Genomic DNA, 22,775 nt, shown 5'->3' with positions numbered 1-22,775 from the left:
GCCACCCAGGTGGCTGTTCTCTCTCTGCTTCAGTTTGGATCATTTCTTTTTTATTCGAGTGTAATTTACTTAGTGTTAGATTAGTATCAGGTGTACAATGACTCAGCATTGCTGTACGTGACTCAGAGCTCACCACGGTAAGTGTTCTCTTCATTCCCTTCACCTATTTTACCCCTGCCCCCACCCACCTCCCCTCTGGCGACCATCCCTTGTCTCTATTTATGAGTCTGTTTTGTTTCTCTTCTCGACTCTGTTCATTTGTTTCGTTTCTCAAATTCCACATAGGAGTGAAATCCTCTGCTATTTCTTTCTCTGACTTCTCTCACTTAACTTTACACCTTATGGGTCTATCCATGTTGCAATTGGCAAGATTTCAGTTTTTTATGGCTGAGTGATGTTTCATCCTATACTTTACCCGTCTGTCTACGGATGGATGGATGCTTGGATCACTTCCGTATCTTGGCTGTTTTAAATAATGCTGCAGTAAACATAGGGGTGCCTTTATCTTTTTGAATTAGTGTTGTTTGTGTTCTTGGGGCACTCTGTAGGGGATTATTGGATCATAAGGTAGTTTTATTTGTACCTTTTTGAAGAACCTCCATACTGTCTTCCACGGTGGCTGTGCCAGCTTGCATTCCCACCAACAGTGAGTGTGTGGTTTCTCCACATCCTCCCAATAATTACTTGTGTGTTTAAAAATGTTTTATTAGTTATCTATTTTGAGAGAGAGTGAGCCTGAGAAGGGGAGGAGCAGTGAGAGAGGGAGAGAGAATCCCAAGCAGGTTCCATGCTCAACATAGAGCCCAGTGCAGGGTTTCATCCCATGACGATGAGACCATGACCTGAGCTGAAATCAAGAGTTGGACGCTTAACAAACTGATCCACCCAGGAGCCCCTTTGTTGTTTTTTTGATAATAGACATTCTGACAGATGTCAGGTACATCTATTAAAATGGTCATACTTTTTTTTTCATTCTTTATCTTATTGACGTGATATATCACATTGATTTGTGAATATTGAATCACCCTTGCATCCTTGGAAGAAATCCCCCTTGGTCATGGTGAATGGTGTTCTTTAATATATTTTCAGATTTGTTTGGCTAACATTTTGTTGAGGGTTTTCCCATCTATGATCATCAGAGATACTGGCCTATAGTTTTCTTTTTGTGTAGTGTCCTTATCTGGTCTTTTTATCTGGGTAATGCTGGCCACCTACAATGAATTTGAAAGCTTTGCTTCCTCTGTTTTGGAATAGTTTGAGACTAACAGCATAAGGTGGTCAACCCATTCATTGTTTGGTAGCATGTTCTTTAGGCTTCATGTATTTGTGTTCTTGGGTTTTTTTTTTTTGGGGGGGGGGGTTGTTTGCTAGTTTTATACTGTTGTGCTCAGAAAAGATCCAGGATATGATTTCAGTGTTCTTGAATGAATTGAGATTTGTTTTGTGATCTAGCATGTGATCTATTCTGGAGAATGTTCCATGTGCACTCAAAAAGAATGTATGCCACTGTTTGGGGATGGAATGTTCTAAATGTGTCTGTTTCGTCCATCTGGTCCAGTGTGTTGTTCAAAGTCCCTGTTCCCTTGTTGAGTTTTCTATCTGGATGATCTAACCATTGATGTAAGTGGGGGATTGAAGAGCCTTAGTATTATTGTATTATTTTTTCTTTTGTTTGTTAATAGTCGCTTTATGTATTTAGGTGTTCCTATGTTGGGTGTATATTTACGTTGTTATATTCTCTTGTTGGATTGTTCCGTTTGATTATGTAGTGTCTTTCTCTGTCTCGTGTTAAAGTCATTTTAAAGTCTATTTTATCAGATATCAGTATTGCTACCCCAGCTTTCTGTTTGCTTAATAAATGGGTTTCCATTCCTTTACTTTCAATCAGCAGGAGTCTTTATTTCTGAAGTAAATCTCTTGTAGTCTGCATATAGATGGGTCTTTCTTTTTTATCCTTTCAGCCACCTTATGTCTCTTGATTAGAACTTTCAGTCCCTTTACGTTTAGTTATTGATTGGCATACACTTAACGTCATTTTGTGACTTGTTTTATGGCTGTTTTGTAGTTCTTCTGTTCCTTTGCTTTTGCTCCTTTCCCTCATGGTTTGATGGCTTTCTTTAGTGATCTGCTTAGATGCCTTTTTATTTTTTGTGGAAGTGTGACAGGTTTTTGATTTGTGGTTACCATTTAGTTCATATATAACATCTGCCTGTAACAGTCTGTGTTAAGTTGATGGTTGCTTAAGTTTGAACCCCTTCTAAAAGCACATTTTTACCACTGCCCCACTGCACATCGTATATATATGATGTCCTACTTCACATGCTTTTATTTGATAAATCCCGTGAGTGATTTTTACAGGTAAAGTTGCATTTTTGCTTAACCTCTGTACTGGTTTCCTAAGTGATTAGTCTGTTGTGTTTGCATTTGTGTGTGAATTTTTTTCCCTCTCATTTCCTTACCCCGTAAAGCCTTTAATTTCCACACAAAGAATTCCCTTTAACGTTTCTTGTAAGGCTGGTTTAATGGTGGTGAACTCCTTTCATTTTTGTCCGGGAAACTGTTGATCTCCACTTCTATTCTGAAGTGTGGCCTTGTTGCACAGAGTATTCTTGGTTGCAGGTGTTTCCCATTCAGCCCTTTGTATATATCCTGCCACTCTTCTCTCGCCTGCAAAGTTTTTGCTGAACAGTCATCAGATAGCCTTATAGGATTTCCCTTATATGTAATGGTTTTCTTTTGTTGCTCTTAAAATCCTCTATCACTATTTTGGGTGGGGGCATTTTAATGGGTATATTTCTTCCTGTGGACTTTCTTAGGTTCATTTTGTTGGGGGTTCTCTGTGCCTCCTGGATCTTGATGTCTGCTTCCTTCCCCAGGTTAGGGAAGTTTACAGCTGCTATTTCCCACTTTTCTCTCTTCCCAGGATCTCTGTACTGTGAATGTTACCACACTTGAAGATTTCATGGAGTTCTCTTAACTAACTCTCATTTATTACTCCGTTTTCTTTGTGATATTCAGCTCCGTTACTTTCTGTTACTGTCTTCCACCTTGCTGATCTATTGTTGTGCTTCCTCTAGTCTACTATTGATTCCATCAAGTGTATTTTTAATTTCGGTCACTGAGTTCTTCATCTGATTGGATCTTTTTAAAAATATTTTTGTTGAAGTTCTCACTGAGATCCTCCCCACCCTTAAGTCTATTATCTTTATGACCATAACTTTGGATTTTTCATCAGGTGTATTGTTAATCGGTTTCACTTAACTCACTTGCTGTGGGTTTGTCGTCTTCTGTCATTTGGGATCTATTCCTCTGTCTCCTCAATTTCTGTAACTCCATGTTTGCTTCTACGTGTGAGGAAAGTCAGCTACATCTCCTGATCTTGAAAGTAACAGCCTTATGAAGAAGAGATCCTGTGGTGTCCCTTAGCACAACGACCCTGCTCACCAGAACCAAGCACTTCAGGGCTTATGTGTGCCCTACTATTGTGGCTGAACCACATCCATCTTCAGTCCAGTCATCTGCAGTGGCCCCTTTTGTTGACACATCAGGCAGACTTGGGCCCCTGTGCTGTTAAGGAGCCAGTGTGAGGCTGCCTTAGACTTGTAGTTGGGTGATGTGAGCACTCAGACCAGACACCTGGCCCCAGTCCACCTCCTGAGGCTGCAGTCCCTAGTTAGCAGAATGCTTTCTCTGTACTGCCAGCTCTCCAGTGTGGCTGCTAGGACTGTGGGTACCCTGGCATATGTGCTTATCTTCCCCTCTTCCTGGGGGCAGGAGTCTCTTTGGAGTGGGTGGTCCTTGCCAGGGATGCTTACAGGACGCAATGCACAAGGAGCCACTTTAGAGGGATTCCTCCTGAATGGTGTAGGTTGGATGGGACAGATCTGCAGGGAAATGTAGAGGTGGGGGGTCTGCAGTGTTAGCAAGGTCGGGGTTGGAGGTGTTCATGCTGGTTCCTGCAACTGTCAGGCTGTCTAGGTTGGGGGCAGGGTGGAGAACTGGGGCCTGCCAGCTCTTGTTGGAGAAATCTCAAGATCCTTGCCCCTCCAGCATATGTTCTGAGATTAATAAATCTCCTTCTTACCCAAGGCACCTGTTTCTATGTTGTATCTCAGCCCAGTTCTTTGTAACTGGCTCTTAAATGATGGGACTCAGTTTCCTATTGTCCTCCAGCTCTCCAAGAGCTAAGCTCACCAGTTTTTAAGTCCCCAGAGTTGTAAGCTCTCCTGATTAAAAAAATTCATCAAGTTAAGCCCCACTGGTTCTCAAAGCCAAATATTACAGGGACTTCCCTCCTCAGTCCAGGTCTCCATGTCTGGGATGCCTGGTGTTGGATCTGTTTTCTCCATTCTCTTTGCTTATGGTATCCCTCCTGTTCGTGGTTCATCTCCCCAGGGATTTAGGTCCCAAGTGTGTGTCTTCCCCCTCTACCCTTTTTGACACGGCCTCCTGTCTGCAATTAACTGGGGAAGTTTGTTAATGCTGGTCCTCAAGTCATTTTGTGGGTTAGCTGCATTGACATGGGTGTTGTCTCAGTGTGTCCGTGGAATGAGTTGAACTTAGGATGCTCCTATTTTGCTATCTTCCCAGAAACCTGTAAAATTTCATTTAAAAAAAATTAAGTGGCTTTAAAGGAAAATATTAGGTAAATAATGGTGTACATGGATACAGCATTAGGCAGCATGGCAGCTAAAGGATTAAAAAACCCCACTTTATTGAGAGATTTACATAACCTATAATTCACCTCTTTAAAGTATATTTCAGTAGTTGGACACACAGTCTTTGTGATCACTATCATCAGTATCTAATTTTAAAAAGTTCCCTTCATTACTGCCCTTAGCAACCAACAATCTGTTTTCTGTCTCCATGAAACTGCCTCTTATGGACATTCCATGGAAATGGAATCGTACCGTATTTGTCCTTGAGCATCTGGCTTCTTCCACGTAGCTTGTTCTCAAGGTTCACCCATTTTGTATAGCGTGGCTGTGCTTTATTTCTTCTCCTGGCCAACTAGTGTTCCACTGTATGGATGGACCACGTTTTGTTTAAACGTTCATCAGTTTATGGACATGTAAGTTGTTTCTACTTTTTATTTTGGCTCGTGTGAATGTTACATGCCTTTGTGTATAAATTTTGTACCAGTGTTTATCTTTAGTTTTCCTGGGTGTATTCCTAGGTGAGAATAGTTGGGTTGTATAGAGACTATGTTTAATCTTGTGAGGAACTTCCAGATTTTTCCAAGCAGCCTGTTTCACAACCCCACCAGCAATGCATGAACTTTCTTAATTCTCGAAATCCTTGCCAACATTTGCTGTCGTCTCTTCTAATTTAGCCATCCTGGTAAGTGTGGAGTGGTGTTTCATTGTGATTTCAATTTGCATTTCCCTAATGATGAATGCTGTTGAGAATCTTCTCATGTGCTTAATGACCCTTAGTCTACTTTGGAGAAAGGGAGGATTTTGAATTAAGGTGCACACGGTGAATGAATTTGTAGTTTGGACTTCATATTGGATGGGATGGCCTCGCAAGCAGGATGCTGAGCACCTAATGCCTTTCCTGGCATACAGTAGTTCCACAATTAAACATTACATTCTTCCCCATTAGCCTCGATTGTTCAAAGGGACTTTTCTTTGTGGAATCAAAATATGCCTTCCTGAAACTTGTACGTGTCAAGTTTTATCCACTCATTCATCAACCAATTCAACAAATACCTGGAACTCACCAGAGCAAGACCACCCTTTCCCTGGGGACAGCTGTCTGGGCGTCTGAAGCTAGCTGCCAAGCTTTGCCTTAATCTTCTCTCCCCTGAGCTAAACCTCTGTTAATGCCTTCAGACATCAAGACATAGGCCCCCAACCCCACATTATCTGGTGGACCTTTCCAGGATTTTTTCTAGCATAATAATGTCTTGTTACATAATTTCACCTTCAAACAAGATCACCAAATAACAGGAGCCTAAGCCAGCTTGAGACCATCTCTGCTCTGCAGGTTGTTCGAGGGCCCGGGCTCTTCCTGTCTTGTTCCTCTGCCATCCCTGATGTATTGTTCTTGTCCTTGTGGCCCAAGAAAGTGTCCCCTCCTGGCCACATTTTAGCCAGCAGGATGGGGAAAGAGGAGGACAAGTATCTCTCCCTTGAAAGAAATCGCAAACATGGGGTGCCTGGGTGGCTCATTCGGTTAAGTGTCACATTCTCGATCTCAGTTCATGTCATGATTTCGTGGTTTATGAGTTCGAGCCTTGCATCAGTCTCTGCGCTGACAGCATGGAGCCTGCCTGGGATTCTCTCTCTCTCCCCATCTCTGCCCCTCCCTCATTTGCGTGTGCTTGCACTCCCTCTCTCTTTCTCTCAAAAACAAACTTAAAAACCGTAAACATCACTGATGCTTATACCCTCTTGGCAAGAACCTAGAAAGCTCTAGAAGGGGGTGGAAGAAGAGGCCAAGGAGGTACAGATGAAAAGAAAGGATGGAAATGGTCCCAGATCCCTCCCGCCAGGTTCTCTTGTTCTTAGGTCCAGAGTCCCTGTCGTGACCGAATGTGGTTGGTGACAGCTGTGAGGCTGATGACCCTCTTAGGACACAACGTGGGTTGCTTGGGCTCCACATCATTTGCTGTGATTGCTCTTAACGGCGCCAGTAGAGGAGAATCTCCATCTAATGCATCGGTTGCCAGGACGGAGTCCGCGTCCACAGAGGGCGGTTAAGACAATTCACTGGGAAGAACAACAAATAGAAAAGTTCCACTTCCGAAAATCTCATTCTTTGAAAATGCCTCTTCGGGGGTATGTATTATAAATAGCACAGTATTTTCGAACACATCTCATCGCTTCTAAATTTAAGAAACTTTTGCAAGTTCATGCTTAGAAATCTGCAGACCAGTCCTGTGAGCCAGGACATGGGGAAGGAAGCAGTGCATCAAAGAGGCTGACGTCAGAGCCTTGCTCTTCAAGCTGAGGCCCCTTGTACCCCTCCCACGCTCCTGACCTTCAGAGACGGCCCAGGTTCTCACCGAGACCCCTCCTAAAACTCGGATGTCACCATCACAGAGGGGGTGTATTTGTCTTCCACACCAGTGTTAAAGTGCCCACTTGGCTACTTCAGGGAGTCCAGATGATTAGCGTAAGAAACAGAAGCATTTGTGTGGTCAAGTCTCACCATCCCGCACCAAGTTTCTCTCTAGGCCTTCATGGGCTTTGTATCCAAAGAGTGCTGTCTGTTTCCCGAAGGTGCGTGGTCTTTACCTCTGCCTTTCCCTCCCCCACCCCAAGTTTATGGGCAATAATCTGCCTGGAACAAAAAATACAGTCAGATTTCAGTCGTGAAGACACAGACCTTGGAAGCAAACTACTTAGAACGAGTAGGATACAGGCAGAGGAGAGGCCTTCCTCCCAAAGACTTGGGTGGGTATTGGCATCTTAACAATATTTGCGCACCTTTCAATTGAGAATGAATAAAAGTGCCAGGCACACGGTGAAGTTTGGTGACTTCCCTCCTCATTTACTGTTTCCTTCCATCCAACCGGTGTCAGTTGAGCACCTGTTGTAGGGGGCTAGGGATGTGGAGAGCGATCACAACTCACTGCCTTGTGAGTGTATATTCTAGTGGGTAAAGGGGAGGCTGTAACAAGTAGAACAGTGTATCAGCTGATGGTAACTATTATAGAGAAACAAAGGGTGTGGGGAAGGCGTGCCCTCTTGAAGGCTCATGTAAAATCTTAACCAGGGTGGTTTGGGAAGGGCTCCCTGGGAGAGTGGCAGTCCAGCAGACTTGAAGGAAGTTGGGGACTGAGCCATTGTGATCCACAGGGTGGACTTAGTCACCTCGGCACTGTGGATGCTCTTTTGGGGGAGGGGGGACTGTCCTGTGCATCGTAGGATGTGTGGTGACATCCGTGGTCCCTGCTCGCCAGATGACAGCAGCAGATCCCCAGGTGTGGAAGTCAAAGCTTTTTCCTGACCTTCCCAAACTGTCTGCCAGGATGTCGAGCGACACCACAGTCGAGAAGTGCTCTGGGGCAGGAGACCACCGTGTGGAGGACAGAGCAGGTGCCAGGGCAGGAGGGAGGAGGGTTCCTGCTGCGTTCAAGAAACAGCAGGGAAGCCAGTGGGGGTGCAGCCAAGTGAGGCGTGGGGACCAGGGAAGGTCGGAGAGACCTCGGACGGCCAGGCCATTGTACGTCACTGTGAATGATGTGCGTGTGGCATACGGGATTGTGTAGTCGTGTCTGTTGAGTATACACATTCCGGAGCCTGACTGCTGGACCACAGGTTACCCGTAGGTTCAAGTTCAGTAGATCGTTCTGTTTTGAGAGTATGTTTGCCAAGCTGACCTGCTCCAGCAGTATAGGAGGATCTCAGCTGTGCCTCATCCTGGCCAACGCTGGGTGTTTCTTCGCTTTGTCACTGGTGGGTTTTGGTGGGTGTGGAGTCCTAACTCGTTTCAGTTTTCATCTTTTCCTGATGTTTGTTAGCCCCTTGGGTATCCTCTTTGGTAAAGTGTCTTTTCAGGTGTTTTGGTCCTTTTCTATGGAGTTGCCTGTATTTTTCTTTTTCTTTTTTTCTTTTTTTCTTTCTTTCTTTCTTTCCCTCTATTTCTTTCTTTCTTCCACTTTCTTTCTCTCTTTCTTTCTCTCTTTCTTTCTTTCTTTCTTTCTTTCTTTCATTCTTTGTTTCTTTAGAATTTCTTTATATTCTGGATCTGAGCTTCTAGGGTCTATGAACTGAAAATATCTTCTCCCTCTCCAGAGGTTTGAAGATTATCTGTATTTTTTTTCAGTTGCTGCACATAGAATTAGCACAAACTATGGCAGCTTAAACCAGCACTCCTGTATTGGCTCATTTCTACATCAGGAGTCTAGCATTGTCTGGCCAGGGTGTCTGCTCAGGGGATCCCACAGCCAAATCACGGTGTCCCATGGGTTGTATTCTCCTCTGGAAGATGGCAGGGGCGAGAATCTCTTTCCTAGCTCCTCCTTGCCACTGGTGTAACTCGGTCCCCTGTTGGCTGTAGGATTGGGGCACCCATTTCCTCGCTGGCTGTGATTAGGGAGCTGCTTGTGTACCCCTCCCACATGGCCGCCACCACCTGCAAAGCCAGTGGATGGTACGTCAAATCCTGCTCATGCTTCAAATTTCTGGCTTCCTCTGTCCCCCACCTCTAGAGCCAGATGTAAGAGGCTTATCTCATAAGGCCAGACCCACCCGATAATCTCCATTTTTAATTGACTCTAAGTCAACTAATTAGGAACCATAACTATATCCAAAAATCCCCTTTTGGCTTCATGTAACACGGGAGTGACAGCCCATCATTTCCTAGGTTCCATCTACTCTAGAAGGTCACTGGGGTCTTAGTAGTCTGCCCACCACATTACTGAGACTGGTCAGATTGGGGTCAAAGCAACCTTAGAATATACACCAACTGCAAAGGCCCTGAGGTGCGACTGTGACCCCCCACCCCCACCCCCACCCCAGGAGGTGAGTGTGGCTACAGGAATGAAGGGAGCATCTCAGGAGACCAGGCCAGGGGGTTGTCAGGCTGGATGTTTCCTGCATTATGCGCTTTAGTTAAGAATTTTGGATTTTACTCTGAGAGAAATAGAGGGAGCTAACCAGTGACGTTTTCCGATGGATTTTTTTAGGCTGCTGGGTTGAAAATGATCATCGCCGGGTACGGGTGGAAGCAGGGCCAGTTAGGAGGCGAGACCACTAATCCGGGTGGGAGTCCAGGTGGCTTGGAGCAAGCAGGTAACCAAGGAGACGGTGAGAAGTGGTGGCCTCCTGGAGGTACCTCGGCGGCGACTGCTCCCAAGTGGGATGCGTGAGGCAGGAAAGGCAGGAAGGAGTGAGAGGTGATTCCAGCGTCTCTGGCCTCTGCTCGTCTTGAGGACTCGGGGACAGCGAGTGGGGACAGACCAGGGGTGGAGCCCATCTGAGGGGAAGATCAGAAGCTCTGTGTGGACGTGTTAAGTTTGCTATGTTGAGGGGCCACCAAGTGGAGTTGCCAAGTGAGCAGACGGAAACACAAGCTTGGGGGCCCCTGGGTGGCTCAGTCGGTTGAGCATCCGACTTTGGCTCAGGTCATGGTCTCACGGTTCGTGAGTTCGAGCCCCACCCCGGGCTCACTGATGGCAGTGTGGAGCCCTCTTTGGCTCCTCTGTCCCCTTCTTTCTGCCCCTCCCCAACTCACCATCTGTCTTTCTCAAACATTCAAAAAAAGAAAACAGAAGCCTGGCGTTCAGTGGAGCGGGAGGGGCCGTGCACATAAACTGGGGCTGTGTGTCATTCATTCACCTGTGGATCTGTCTGCTTAACAAACATCTGAGTGTGTATGTCCCAGTGGTAGGGATGGAATGGCGCCTCAAGCCAACATGCCCTCTTAAACCTTGCGGCACCTGATTCAGAGTGTAAATGACAGACGCGATCATCTGGCCACTGAGGGGAGAAGGTCCTGAGGGGCAATGGCATGGGGACCAGCTGGCAGGCTGTTGGGGCTGTTCTGTTCGAGGCTGATGGGAACTTGGAAGACAACACTGGCACAGGTGGATGGGTCTGGATACCGCCCCCCTTTCTCCTTAGGGCTGCTGTAACCGCCACAGACCTGATGGCTTAAAAGAACAAATTCCTTCTCCAACAATTCTGGAAGCTGGAGGTCCCAAACTGAGGAATCTGCAAAGGCTCCATGCTCCCTCTGAAGGCTCAGGGAAAGAAATTCCTCCCTTGCCCCCCTCCAGCTTCCGGAAGGTGGCTTCTGGCGGTCCTTGGGGCTCCCTGGCATGGGGCTGCCTCGCTTGGACCTCTGCCTCCGTTATCCTGTGCCTTATCCGGGGGTCCTCTTCTCTCAGAAGGACACCAACCCATTGGATTTAGACCCCCCTAGTCCAGTAGGACTTCATTATACCTGCAAAGATCTGTTTCCAAATGAGGCCACACTCTGAGCCTTGGGTGGACCCGGGTTTTAGGAGGACGCTGATCAACCCGTATGGCTAGATTTTAGGAGGCCAGAGCTGAAGGGATTTGCTGACACAGCAAATGCAATAGAAGTCAAGTGTGACTCAAATTCTAGCTTGAACAACTGGGGGCCTTTCACCACGCCATGGGACAACTGGAGGAGAAGCGAGGCTGGGGCGGGGGGAGGTGGTCCCCAGGGTTTTGTTTGGGGCACAGTGAGTTTGAGATGGCTCTCAGACATTCCCATGGAAGGCTCTGAATGAGTCAACTGGGGAGTCACGAGAGTGTAGACGGTGTCCCAATCACTGGATCAGATCCCCTGGGGAAGAGGCGGCCACCTGACCTCGGGTCTCTAATGCCGGGAGGGAAGAGGAGAAGAGAACCAGCAGAATTTGTGAGCCTTCAAATATACAGAAGCAGAAACGCGAGTGAGAGTAACCATAAAGAAAAGGGGCATGATGAGACCTTGCATTTGCCCTGAGGTCAGTCAGAATTACATTCCATGCGTTCATGTGCATTGACAAATCAACAATTCATCCAATTCATCTAATTCATTTCATGTGGGACCAGGAAACACGTCTGTATTTCCAAGAACGGAAAAGCTGTTCCGTTAGCCTCAGGAAATTTCCAGCCTCGGGTTGACGGAGGTTTTGTGTTCCTCGTCCAGCATCAGTAGTCACCCCCTAACTTCCCAGGAGAAGTTATTCTGCATCCGACACAGAATGCTCTTGGAACAAAATGCAGGGAGCCGTCTGGAGGAGTCTGGGCATGAAGCTGAATGAGGGCTCGAGGTCCCATATCTCAAGGTCGACTATGTTCTAGCAACGGGGATGCAGTGGTGCATAACCCCAGCACAGTCCCTTCCTTCTCGAGCAGTGGTGGCCGCCATTACAAGTAAGCAGATTTATTGGTGTCAAAGTACATATATGCTACAGGGTTTATAAGACAACGATGGAGAGGGGGCCGGGAAGTGGGGGAAGGCTTCTCTGGGAAAGTGATGTTGAAGACACAAAGGAGGAAGGGGCCGGGCAGGAAGAGCGATCCAGGTGGTGGGACTGACCTGTGCAAAGGGACTGGGGTAGGTGAGGGCTTGGCATACTTGAGTCATGAGAAGAAGAGGAGAAAAATGCACAATTGTGTTTAGAGAACTAGGCTGGGGCCAGAGTATGAACACAGGGGACTGAAGAGGGGTGCGTGCACCAGGGAGGATTTGTAGGAACGGTGATCACAGGTTCAGAGGGTCCCCCAGATGCCAACATGGCTCTCGAGTTTCCAGGCCCAGGTTTCAGTCCTGGCCTCACCCCTTGCCATCTGGGCGACCTTGGGCGAGCCCCTAACCTGTCTGATCACAGGAATCTTGCCTGGGAGGGGGGATGTGGAGGTATTTGGAGATGAATGTGAGGGGCATAGCACGTGCCTGGCATGGAGAGATTGCTCTGTCCTTGTCACATGGGGCATGGCCGAGTCCTCAGAAAGGAAGGGGCAAGGGCAGAGGGGGGTGGTCACCCAGGCCCTGAAGCCCGGGATTCATTAGCTTCTGAGCCCAGCCCCTCCGTCACGTGCCTGAGAGCCAGCCAAATCCAAGTGCTGAACGTCTCTCCTCCCAGTCACCAGCTCTTCAGGCTCTTATCCTGGTGCTCCTGTTCCACCCTAGCCCCATGCAGCTCCTGACCCTGACCCGTTCACCCTCCCACCTTCTGAAACATCCGAAGAGTATCTGCTGGACACCTGCTCTGTCTAGGTGACTTGCCTACTGAACTTGGCGAGTTTCCAGCCACCTTGGCTGGGTATCTGCTCACCTGGAGACTCCTCCCAGTGGCTGCCCCCGTTCTGGCCCCTCAGGCCCTCTCCCCTCCCTACAGGTGGGTGTGGGGTGGAGGGTTGAGGCATCCCCTGTGACCACATGTGGAAGAAGTCTTTACTCCAAGCCTTGTGATGATGCAAGGATTTGTTGAGGACCCCTGCACCTGCACAGGGGCATGCGAGACCTCGGGGATCAGAGTCCGGCTCCCTCCCCTCGTGGCTTAATCTTCCTGGGCTTGATTCGGTTTTCAGGCTGAGGATGCTGAGTCCCACCATATGGGGCTGCTCAGAGCGTTAAATGGGAAGGCGCAGAGAAAGGCTTTGTTCAGAGCAGGAAACAGACCCTGCCTGCTGGTAAGGCAGATTACAGCTGGGGTACAGTGATCTTTGCAATCGGGAAGATGAGGGCTGGAATCCCCGATGACCCACTCACTAGCTGTGCGACCTTGGGACAGGTGCTCAAACCATCTGAGCCTCACGTGTTCGTCTGTAAAATGGGAATAATTGCGACTACCTCAGCTATTTTGGGGAGGATTAAATGAAACAGTCCACATTCTATGCTAAGAACGGGGTGTGGCACACAGCACCCAAATATAGTACAGTTACTAGAGTGAGCTAGACAAAAAAGCCAAGATCTTTTGAAGCCCTGAAGACCTTGCAGCTGGGGGGACAAAAGAATGGTCAGTTCAAATCTGCAAGCAGACTTGGTCCTTGTTGAGTTTTCGCCCTCTGGTTGTGCACATGCTGTTCCCTCATCCTGACTACTCTTCCCCTCATTTGTGCTAGATTAGCTGCTGCTTCTTCCCCTTTGGGCCTCAGCTTAAACACTGCCACCAAAGAGCCTTTCCGTGTCCTGGCTTAAATCCTCCCAGTGTCACGTGAGTGTAAAGCAACCAAGCACCTGGGGAGAAATGTGCAGGTTTGGGACCCAGCTGTGCGCTAATCCTGCTTCCTATCCCAGCTGTTCAGCCCCAGTACCCGGGGAGCATGGCCTGTGGGCATCGAGGCAGTGCTTGGCCTTGGGGTGTTTTTCACCCCCACCCCATGTAAATGGTGCTTGGATGGAGTTGTTCAGGTTCAAGACCAAATAGAATCCCTTTCCCATAACCCCCATTGCCCCTGCAGGGACCCAGATGTCTTGCAACCTACTGGTCCCTGACCGGAAGAGCATGTGAATAGGGAATAGAAACACACAGGACCTTTAGGAGGACCCCCCCTCTAGGAAACGTGGCCACACAGCCTTGGAACAGGTGCCTCTGGGGGAGGAGTCATGAGAGCCCTCCACCTCGCAGCCTCAGTCTCCCTGATGCAAATATTCTTAGACTCTGCAGCAGTGCCACTTACTGTGGACTTAATCTCCCTGTGCCTCAGTTTGTCCATCTGCGAGATGGGGGTAGTAATGGTGCCTGTCTTACTGGGGCGTGGTGGGCACTGAATGGTTTACACAGAGGCTCAGTGCCCAGCCAGGATCTCCCAGGTGTGCAGTGGATGTTGGTGCCCAAAGCTGGTCCTTCCCTCCCCACCGCTGGGATCTCTGCTGCCCGTGTTCTCCAGCGTGTGCCCAGGTCTGGGGAAGGGGTGTCGAGGGAGCTGGTTGGAGATGCACATGGTCAGGCTCGATCAGCCAGCCAGGGTCAGGGTGCTGGGGGCTGGCCCGGGCATCTGAGCGATGGTAATGCCCACTTGAGATGTTCCTCCAGCCCTGACACCAGGGTGCTGGGTTTTTGCGCATGACGGATGGGGGACAGGAAGCTGAGGGCCTGATGCCCAGGACTGAAGGGTGAGACCCCTTGGGGCTGCTGCTGCTTCAAGGGGCCAGGAGCTGGATCCCCACTACTGGCAGGGTCTTCCCTGTCACAGCCTGGAGTGTATTGAGCTCCGGTGTCCCTTTAAAGGATGAGGAAACAGAGGCTGGGGTGTGGGTGCCTGACCTGAGGCTCTATAGCTGATCTGTTGCAAACTCCCATCCTTTTTATTAGCCACTTTTGTTAATGCTTACTTTTTAGGCCAACAGAGTGCAAGTAGGGGAGGGGCAGAGGGAGGGGGAGACACAGAATTCGTAGCAGGCTCCAGGCTCTGAGAGGTCAGCACAGAGCCCAACGCGGGGCTCGAACTCACGAACCAGGAGATCATGACCTGAGCCAAAGTGGGACGCTTAACTGACTGAGCCACCCAGGTGCCCCTTAACCACTTTAAAGCATACCGTTCAGTAGTGTTAAATAAACCTGTTAGGTAAAAGTGTCCCACCCTTCCCTCTCGAAAGGCTCCCCACCCTGCACAAAGTGTCCTCTGTGTTGTTAGAGGACGACTCCCATCCCTTCCCCCCAGCCCGGGGCAACCCTTGTGCTTCCTGTCTCTGATTTTTGACTACATGTCTCACTGTAGGTACAAGAAGCGCTAGCCAGAGCACTTCTGTTCGTAGGACCATGTTGAAGACGAGTGGCGAAATTAGGCACTTTTGTCTTGCTTCTCATCTTAGAGGGAAAGTGGTCAGTCTTTCACCATTAAGTAAATATGAGGTTTACTGTGGATTTCGCATATATGGCTTTTATTATGTGGAGGCAGTTTCCTTTATTTTCAGTTTATTGAGTTTTTTATGTTTATTTTTGGGAGAGGGCAAGTGGGGGAAGGGCGGAGAGAGACGGGGACAGAGGATCCAAAGTGGGCTCGGCATTGACAGCAGTGAGCCCGGTGCGGGGCTGGAACTCACAAACTGAGATCACGAGCTGAGCCGAAGCCTGACTCTCAAGGAAATGAGCCACCCAGGCGTTCCGATTGAGTGTTGATATCAAGAAAGGTGTGTTGGATTTTGTCAAACATTTTTTCTGCACCTGTTGAGATGATCCAGTGGTTTTTTCCTTTCATTCTGTTGATGTGGCACATTGCGTTGATCTGTTTTTATATGCTGAACCATTCCTGCATTCGAGGAATAAATACTATTTGGTCATGGTATATAGTTCTCTTAATATGCTGCTGAATGTTTGCTAGTATTTTCTTGAGGAATTTTACATCGATGTTCACTAGGGATGGTGGTCTTTTGTTTTGTTTTGTTTTGTTTTATAGTGTCTTTATCTTGGTTTCATGGCAATGCTAGCCTCATAGAATGAGTTAGGAAGTGTTCTCAATTTTTGGGAAAAAGATGGAGATTTGGCATTTTTCCTTAAAACTTGACCAGAATTCACTAGTGAAGCTATTGGGTACAGGCCTTTCCACTGTCAGACTTGGTCACTGATTCAGTCTCCGTAGGTTTTTTTTTTCTTCCAAGTTTTTACTTAAATTCTAGTTAACATACACTGTAACATTAGTTTCAGGGGTAGAATTTAGTGATTCAGGGTTTTGTGTTTCTAAGAATTTGTCTGTTACATGTAAGTTATTCAGCATCTGGCATGCAGTTGTTGACAGCACTCTCATTATCCTTTTTATTTCTAAGGAATCCATAATACCTTCCCCATTTTCACTTCTGATTTGAGCAATTTGTGTCCCCCCACCCCCTTAGCTTTGGGTTCAGTTTGTCCTTTTTCTAGTTCCTTAAAGGTGTAAAGTTAGGTTGATTTTAGATTTTATTTTTTAATGTGAGCATATAGCTATGAATTTCCTCCATAGCACTGGTTTTGCTGCCCCGGAAGTTTAAGTATTTTGTATTTTCATTTGGCTCAAAGTAGTTCTTTTAAATATAACTTGTCAAACTGGCTAACATACAATGAGTACAGTGTGCTCTTGGTTTTGGGGGTAGATTCCCGTGATTCATTGCTTCCATACAACAGCCAATGCTCATCCCAACAGGTGCCTTCCTCAATGCCCAACCCCCATTATCCCTCTCCCCCACCCCCATCAACCCTCAGTTTGTTCTGTTTAAGAGTCTCTTATGTTTGCCTCCCTCCCTCTCTGTAACTTTTTTTCCCCCTTCCCCTCCCCCATGGTCTTCTGTTAAGTTTCTCAAGTTCTACCTATGTGTGAAAACATGTATCTGTCTTCCTTTGACTATTTCACTCAGCATAATACCTTCCAGTTCCATCCACATTGCTGCAAATGGCATGATTTCATTCTTTCTCATTGCCAAGTAGTATTCCTTTGTATATATAAACCATATCTTCTTTATCCATTCATCAGTTGATGGACATTTAGGCTCTTTCCACCATTTGGCTATTGTTGAAAGCATTGCTATAAACATTGGGGCACATGTGTCCCTAGGCATCAGCACTCCTGTATCCCTTGGGTAAATTCCTAGTAGTGCTATTGTTGGGTCACAGGGTAGATCTATTTTTAATTTTTTGAGGAACCTCCACGCTGTTTTCCAGAGCGGCTGCACCAGTTTGCATTCTCACCAACAGTGCAAGGGGGTTCTCATTTCTCTACATCCTCGCCAGCATCTATAGTCTCCTGATTTGCTCATTTTAGCCACTCTGACCTGTGTGAGGAGGTTATCTCAGTGTGGTTTTGATTTGCATTTCCCTGATGATGAGTGATGTTGAGCATCTTTTCATGTGTCTGTTGGCCATCTAGATGTCTTCTTTGGCAAAGTGGCTATTCATGTCTTATGCCCATTTCTTCACTGGATTATTTGTTTTTTGGGTGTTGGATTTCCTAAGTTCTTTATAGATTTTGAATACTAACTTTTTATCTGATATGTCATTTGCAAATATCTTTTCCCATACTGTCAGTTGCCTTTTAGTTTTGTTGGTTGTTTCCTTTGCAGTGCAGAAGCTTTTTATCTTCATGAGGTCCCAATAATTCACTTTTGCTTTTAATTCCCTTGCCTTTGGAGACGTGATGAGCAAGAAATTCCTGTGGCTGAGGTCAAAGAGGTTGTTGCCTGTTTTCTCCTCCAGGGTTTTGATGGTTTCCTGTCTCACATTTAGGTCTTTCATCCATTTTGAGTTTATTTTTGTGTCTAGTGTAAGCAACTGGTCCAGTTTCATTCTTCTGCATTTTGCTGTCCAGGTCTCCCACCACCATTTGCTAAAGAGACTTTTTTCCATTGGATACTCTTTCCTGCTTTGTCAAAGATTAGTTGGCCATACTTTTGTGGGTCTAGTTCTGGGGTTTCTATTCTATTCCATTGGTCTATGTGTCTGTGTTTGTGCCAATACCATGCTATCTTGATGATTACAGCTTTGTAGTAGAGGCTAAAGTCTGGGATTGTGATGCCTCCTGCTTTGGTTTTCTTCTTTAATATTAATTTGGCTATTCGGGGTCTTTTGTGGTTCCATACAAATTTTAGGATTGTTTTTTTCTAGCTTTGAGAAGAAGGCTGATGGAATTTTGATTGGGATTGCATTGAATGTGTAGATTGCTTTGGGGAGTATTGACATTTTAACAATATTCTTCCAATCTATGAGCATGGAATGTTTTTCCATTTTTTTGTGTTTTCTTCAATTTCCTTCATAAGGTTTCTATAGTTTTCAGCATACAGATATTTTACATCATTGGTTAGGTTTGTTCCTAGGTATTTTATGGTCTTGGTTGCAATTGTAAATGGGATAAGTTTCTTTATTTCTCTTTCTGTTACTTCATTATTGGTATATAAAAATGCAACCAAATTCTGTGCAATGATTTTTACCCCATGACTTTGCTGAATTCATGTCTCAGTTCTAGCAGCCTTCTGGTGGAGTCTTTCAGGTTTTCCATGTAGAGTATCATGTCGTCCGTGAAAAGTGAAGGTTTGACTTCTTCTTTGCTCATTTTGATGCCTTTTATTTCCTTTTGCTGTCTGGCTGCCGATGCTAGGACTTCCAACACTATGTTAAACAACAGCGGTGAGAGTGGACATCCCTGTCTTGTTCCCATCTCAGGGGGAAAACTCTCAGTTCTTCCCCATTGAGGATTATATTAGTTGTGGGCTTTTCATGTATGGCTTTTATGATGTTTAAGTACGTTCCTTCTATCCCAACTTTCTTGAGGGTTTTTATCAAGAAAGGGTGCCATATTTTGTCAAACGCTTTTTCTGCATCGATTGACAGGATCATATGGTTCTTCTCCTTTGTTTTTTAATGTGATGAATCAGATTGATCGGTTTGGGAATGAACCAGCCCTGCAGCCCAGGAATGAATCCCACTCGATCATGGTGAATAATTCTTTTTATATGTCATTGAATTCGATTTGCTAGTATCTTGTTGAGAATTTTTGCATCCATGTTCATTAGGGATATTGGCCTATAGTTCTCCTTTTTTGTGGGGTCCCTGTCTGGTTTAGGAATCAAAGTAATGCTGGCTTCATAGAATGAATCCACAAGTTTTCTTTACATATCTATTTTTTTTTTTTTGAACAGCATGAGAAGGATTGGTATTAACTGGTAGAATTCCCCTGGAAAGCCATCTGACCCAGGACTCTTATTTGTTGGGAGATTTTTGATAACGGATTTAATTTCTTCACTAGTTATGGGTCTGTTCAAATTTTCTATTTCCTCCAGTTTGAGTTTTGATAGTGTGTGGGTGTTTAGGAATTTGTCCATTTCTTCCAGGTTGTCCAGTTTGTTGGCATAAACTTTTTCATAGTATTCTTTGATAACCGTATTTCTGAGGGGTTGGTTGTGATAAGTCCAATTTCATTCTTGATTTTATCTATTTGGGTCCTCTCTCTTTTTGACAAGTCTGGCTAGGGGTTAATCAATTTTATTTTTTCAAAAACCTAGCTCTTAGTTTCATTGATCTGTTTTACTGTTTTTTGGATTCTATATTGTTTATTTCTGCTCTAATCTTTTCTTTTCTTTGTAAAATTTTTTACATTTATTTATTTTTTGATAGAGACAAAGCACAAGAGGGTGAGGGGCAGAGAGAGAAGGAGACACAGAATCTGAAGCAGGCTGCAGGCTCTGAGCTGTCAGCACAGAGCCTGACATGGGGCTCAAACTCATAAACTGCAAGATCATGACCTGAGCCGAAGTTGGATGCTCAACTGACTGAGCCACCCGGACGCCCCTCTGCTCTAATCTTTATTATATCTCTTCTTCTGCTGGCCTTGGGGTTTCTTTGGTGCTCTGCTTCTAATTCCTTTAGGTGTGCTATTAGATTTTGGATTTGGGATTTTTCTTGGGACAGGTCTGAACTGCAATGTATTTTCCTCTTAGGACTGCATTTTGTTGCATTCCAAAGGGTTTGAACTGTCATGTTTTCAGTTTCGTTTCTTTCCACATATTTTTAAATTTCTTCTTTAATTTCCTGGTTGACCCATTCATTCTTTAGTAGGATGTTCTTTAACCTGCATGCATTTGGAGGTTTTCCTGTGGTTGATTTCAAGTTTCAAAGCATTGTGATCTCAAAATGTGCATAGTATGATTTCAGTTCTTTTATATTTATTGAGGGCTGTTTTGTGACCCAGTATGTGATCTTTCTTGGAGAATGTTCCATGTGCAGTCAAGAAGAATGTGTATTCTGCTGCTTTTGGATGAAAAGTTGTGAATATATCTGTCAAGTCCATCTGGTCCAGTGTATCATTCAGGGTCATTGTTTCCTTATTGATTTTCTGCCTAGATGATCTGTCCATTGTTGTAAGTGGAGTATAAGTCACCTGGCAATGACCACATTTTTACCAATAAGATTGCTTATGTTTGTGATTATTTTATATATTTGGGTGCTACAAATTGGGTTCATAAACATTTATAATTGTTAGCTTTTCTTGATGGATAGACCCCATAATGATGATATAATACCCTTCTTCATTTCTTGTTACAGCCTTAAGTTTAAAATCTAGTTTGTATGATATAGGTATGGCTACTCCAGCTTTCTTTTGGCTTCCAGTGGCATGATAGATTGTTCTCCATCCCCTCACTTTCAATCTGAAGGTGTCCTCAGGTCTAAAACGGGACAGAAAATAGATGGGTCTTGTTTTTTTTTATGCATTCTGATAACCTCTGTCTTTTGATTGGAGTATTGAGTCCATTTACATTCAGTGTTATTGAAAGATATGGATTTAGTGTCACTGTGTTATCTGTAGGTTTCATGCTTGTAGTGATGTTTCTGGTCCTTTGTGGTCTTTGGAATATTGTACTCACAGAGTCCCCTTCGGATCTCTTATAGGGCTAGTTTAGTGGTGATGAACTCCTTCAGTTTTTTTGGTCGGGGGGGAAACCTGTGTATTTCCTTCTATTTTGAATGACAGCCTGCTGGATAAAGGATTCTTGGCTGAATATTTTTCCTATTCAGCACATTGAATATTTCCTATCACTCCCTTCTGGCCTGCTAAGTTTCTGTGCATAGGTCTGCTACTACCCTTATGTGTCTTTCCTCGTAGGTGAATGCCCGTTTGTCCCTAGTTGCTTTCAGAATTCTCTCCTTATCTTTGTATTTTGCTAGTTTCACTATGATATGTCATGCAGAGGATGGATGCAAGTTACATCCGAAGGGAGTTCTCTGTGCCTCTTGGATTTCATTGTCTATTTCCTTCCCCGCAGATAGCTTTACATTGAAGCCCACATTGTCACCAGGCAGGGCCTCAGCCAGGGCCCTGTGGTGCATCTCTATAGACTTGACCTCCATGGTAGTGTTACAGGAGGAAGTGGTCACCACCATGCCTAGCCTGAGGAAGCCTGTTTCTACCCGGCCCATGGGCATGGTGCCAATGCCCCCAATCTTATATACAACCACAGGGGCTTGTTCACAGGGAGGGCAGGGGGCATGATGGAGTCCAGTGCTTCTAGCAGGGTCACGCCCACCATGTTTCCTTCCTTCCTGGTGATCTTCCAGCCTCTGAACCAGGACATCTTGTTGCTGGGTTCTATCATGCTGTCCCCATGCCAGCCCGAGATGGGCACAAAGGCAACAGCTTCAGAGTTGAAACTGATCTTCTTGACTTAGGCCTTTGTCTCCTTGCTGATCTCCTCAAAGCGTGCACGACTGTAAGGAGGCTCGTGATGTCCATCACACTGACTGCCACAATGAGCTGCTTCACACCCAGTGTATAGGCCAGCAGAACATGCTCACGGGTCAGCCCTTTATTGGAGATGCCAGGCTCAAACTCAGCTACACCACTTGCCACAATCAGCACAGCGCAGTCTGTGGGGTGACTGATCATGTTCTTGATAAAGTCATGGTGATCTGGGGCATCGATGATGGTGAGGCGTAGTATTTCTTGGTCTCAAACTTCCACAGGGAGATGTCAGTGTTTCCTGCTCTGCCTTCAGCTTGTCCAGCACCCAGGCATACTTGAAGAAAAGTAGAAAAAAATAGAAAAAAAGGAAAAAAAATATGTAAGAATTAAATCTCTGTATCACAGATATGGAGATGTAAGAATTAGTACCAAGTTGTTTGAGAGAAACCGACCTGGATTGCTCTGGTCTGAACTCAGATCACACAGGACTGTAATTGTTGAACAAATGAAACTTTGCTGAACCATCGGGATGTCCTGATCCAACATCGAGGTCGTAAACTGTATTGTGAATACTGACTCTAAAATAGGGTTGCACTATTATCTTTAGGGTAACTTGTTCTGTTGATCAAGTATTTTGGATCAATAAGTGATATTGCACTTTTGACTGCTAAGTCTAAATCCCTCGGAGGTTATTTTATTCTCTGAGGTCACCCCAACCTAAATTGTTGGCCCATGGGGAGGTCTGTGGTCCCCGTTGGTTGTACTGGTGTAGTCTCTTTGGGCCAGTGAATTAATGCTCTGTAGGGTGCAGTTTCATGGATTGGAAGTAGGAGACAGTAAAACCCTCATGTGGCCACCCATATGAGTTCCTATTTAGGGAACAAATGATTATGCGACCTTTGTACGGTCAGGATACCACGGCCGTGTAATGAATGTCCCTGGGCAGGCAGTGCCTCCAATACTAGAAATGCTAGAGGTGATGTTATTGGTAAGCAGGCGGGGTCTGTGTTTGTGGAGTCCCTTTTACTTCTTTTAATCTTTCTTTGATTGCATACCTCTATTGGTCGACAACTGGTTTCATACTTAGTTTATAGTTATTTTTATCTTCTTGTTAACTATCAGTGGTTATCAGCTCTGATAGAAGCTTATGCAAGGAGAAACATTTCTTGTTACTCATACTAGCATTATTGCTTCTAATGTTCAATTAACCCAGTATTAAGT

The 22,775-nt window shown here is 45.6% G+C and overlaps 1 pseudogene; it reads right to left on the bottom strand.

Annotated features, from left to right (window-relative positions):
* Window positions 1–20,769: 20,769 nt before the first annotated feature.
* Window positions 20,770–21,910, bottom strand: LOC125928631 (elongation factor 1-alpha-like; annotated as a pseudogene).
* Window positions 21,911–22,775: the final 865 nt, after the last annotated feature.

The sequence above is a fragment of the Panthera uncia genome, chromosome E3 (assembly GCF_023721935.1).
Source record: "Panthera uncia isolate 11264 chromosome E3, Puncia_PCG_1.0, whole genome shotgun sequence".
Taxonomy (NCBI): domain Eukaryota; kingdom Metazoa; phylum Chordata; class Mammalia; order Carnivora; family Felidae; genus Panthera; species Panthera uncia.
The sequence above is the reverse complement of the archived record's forward strand: the minus strand, read 5'-3'. Positions and strand labels throughout refer to the sequence as shown.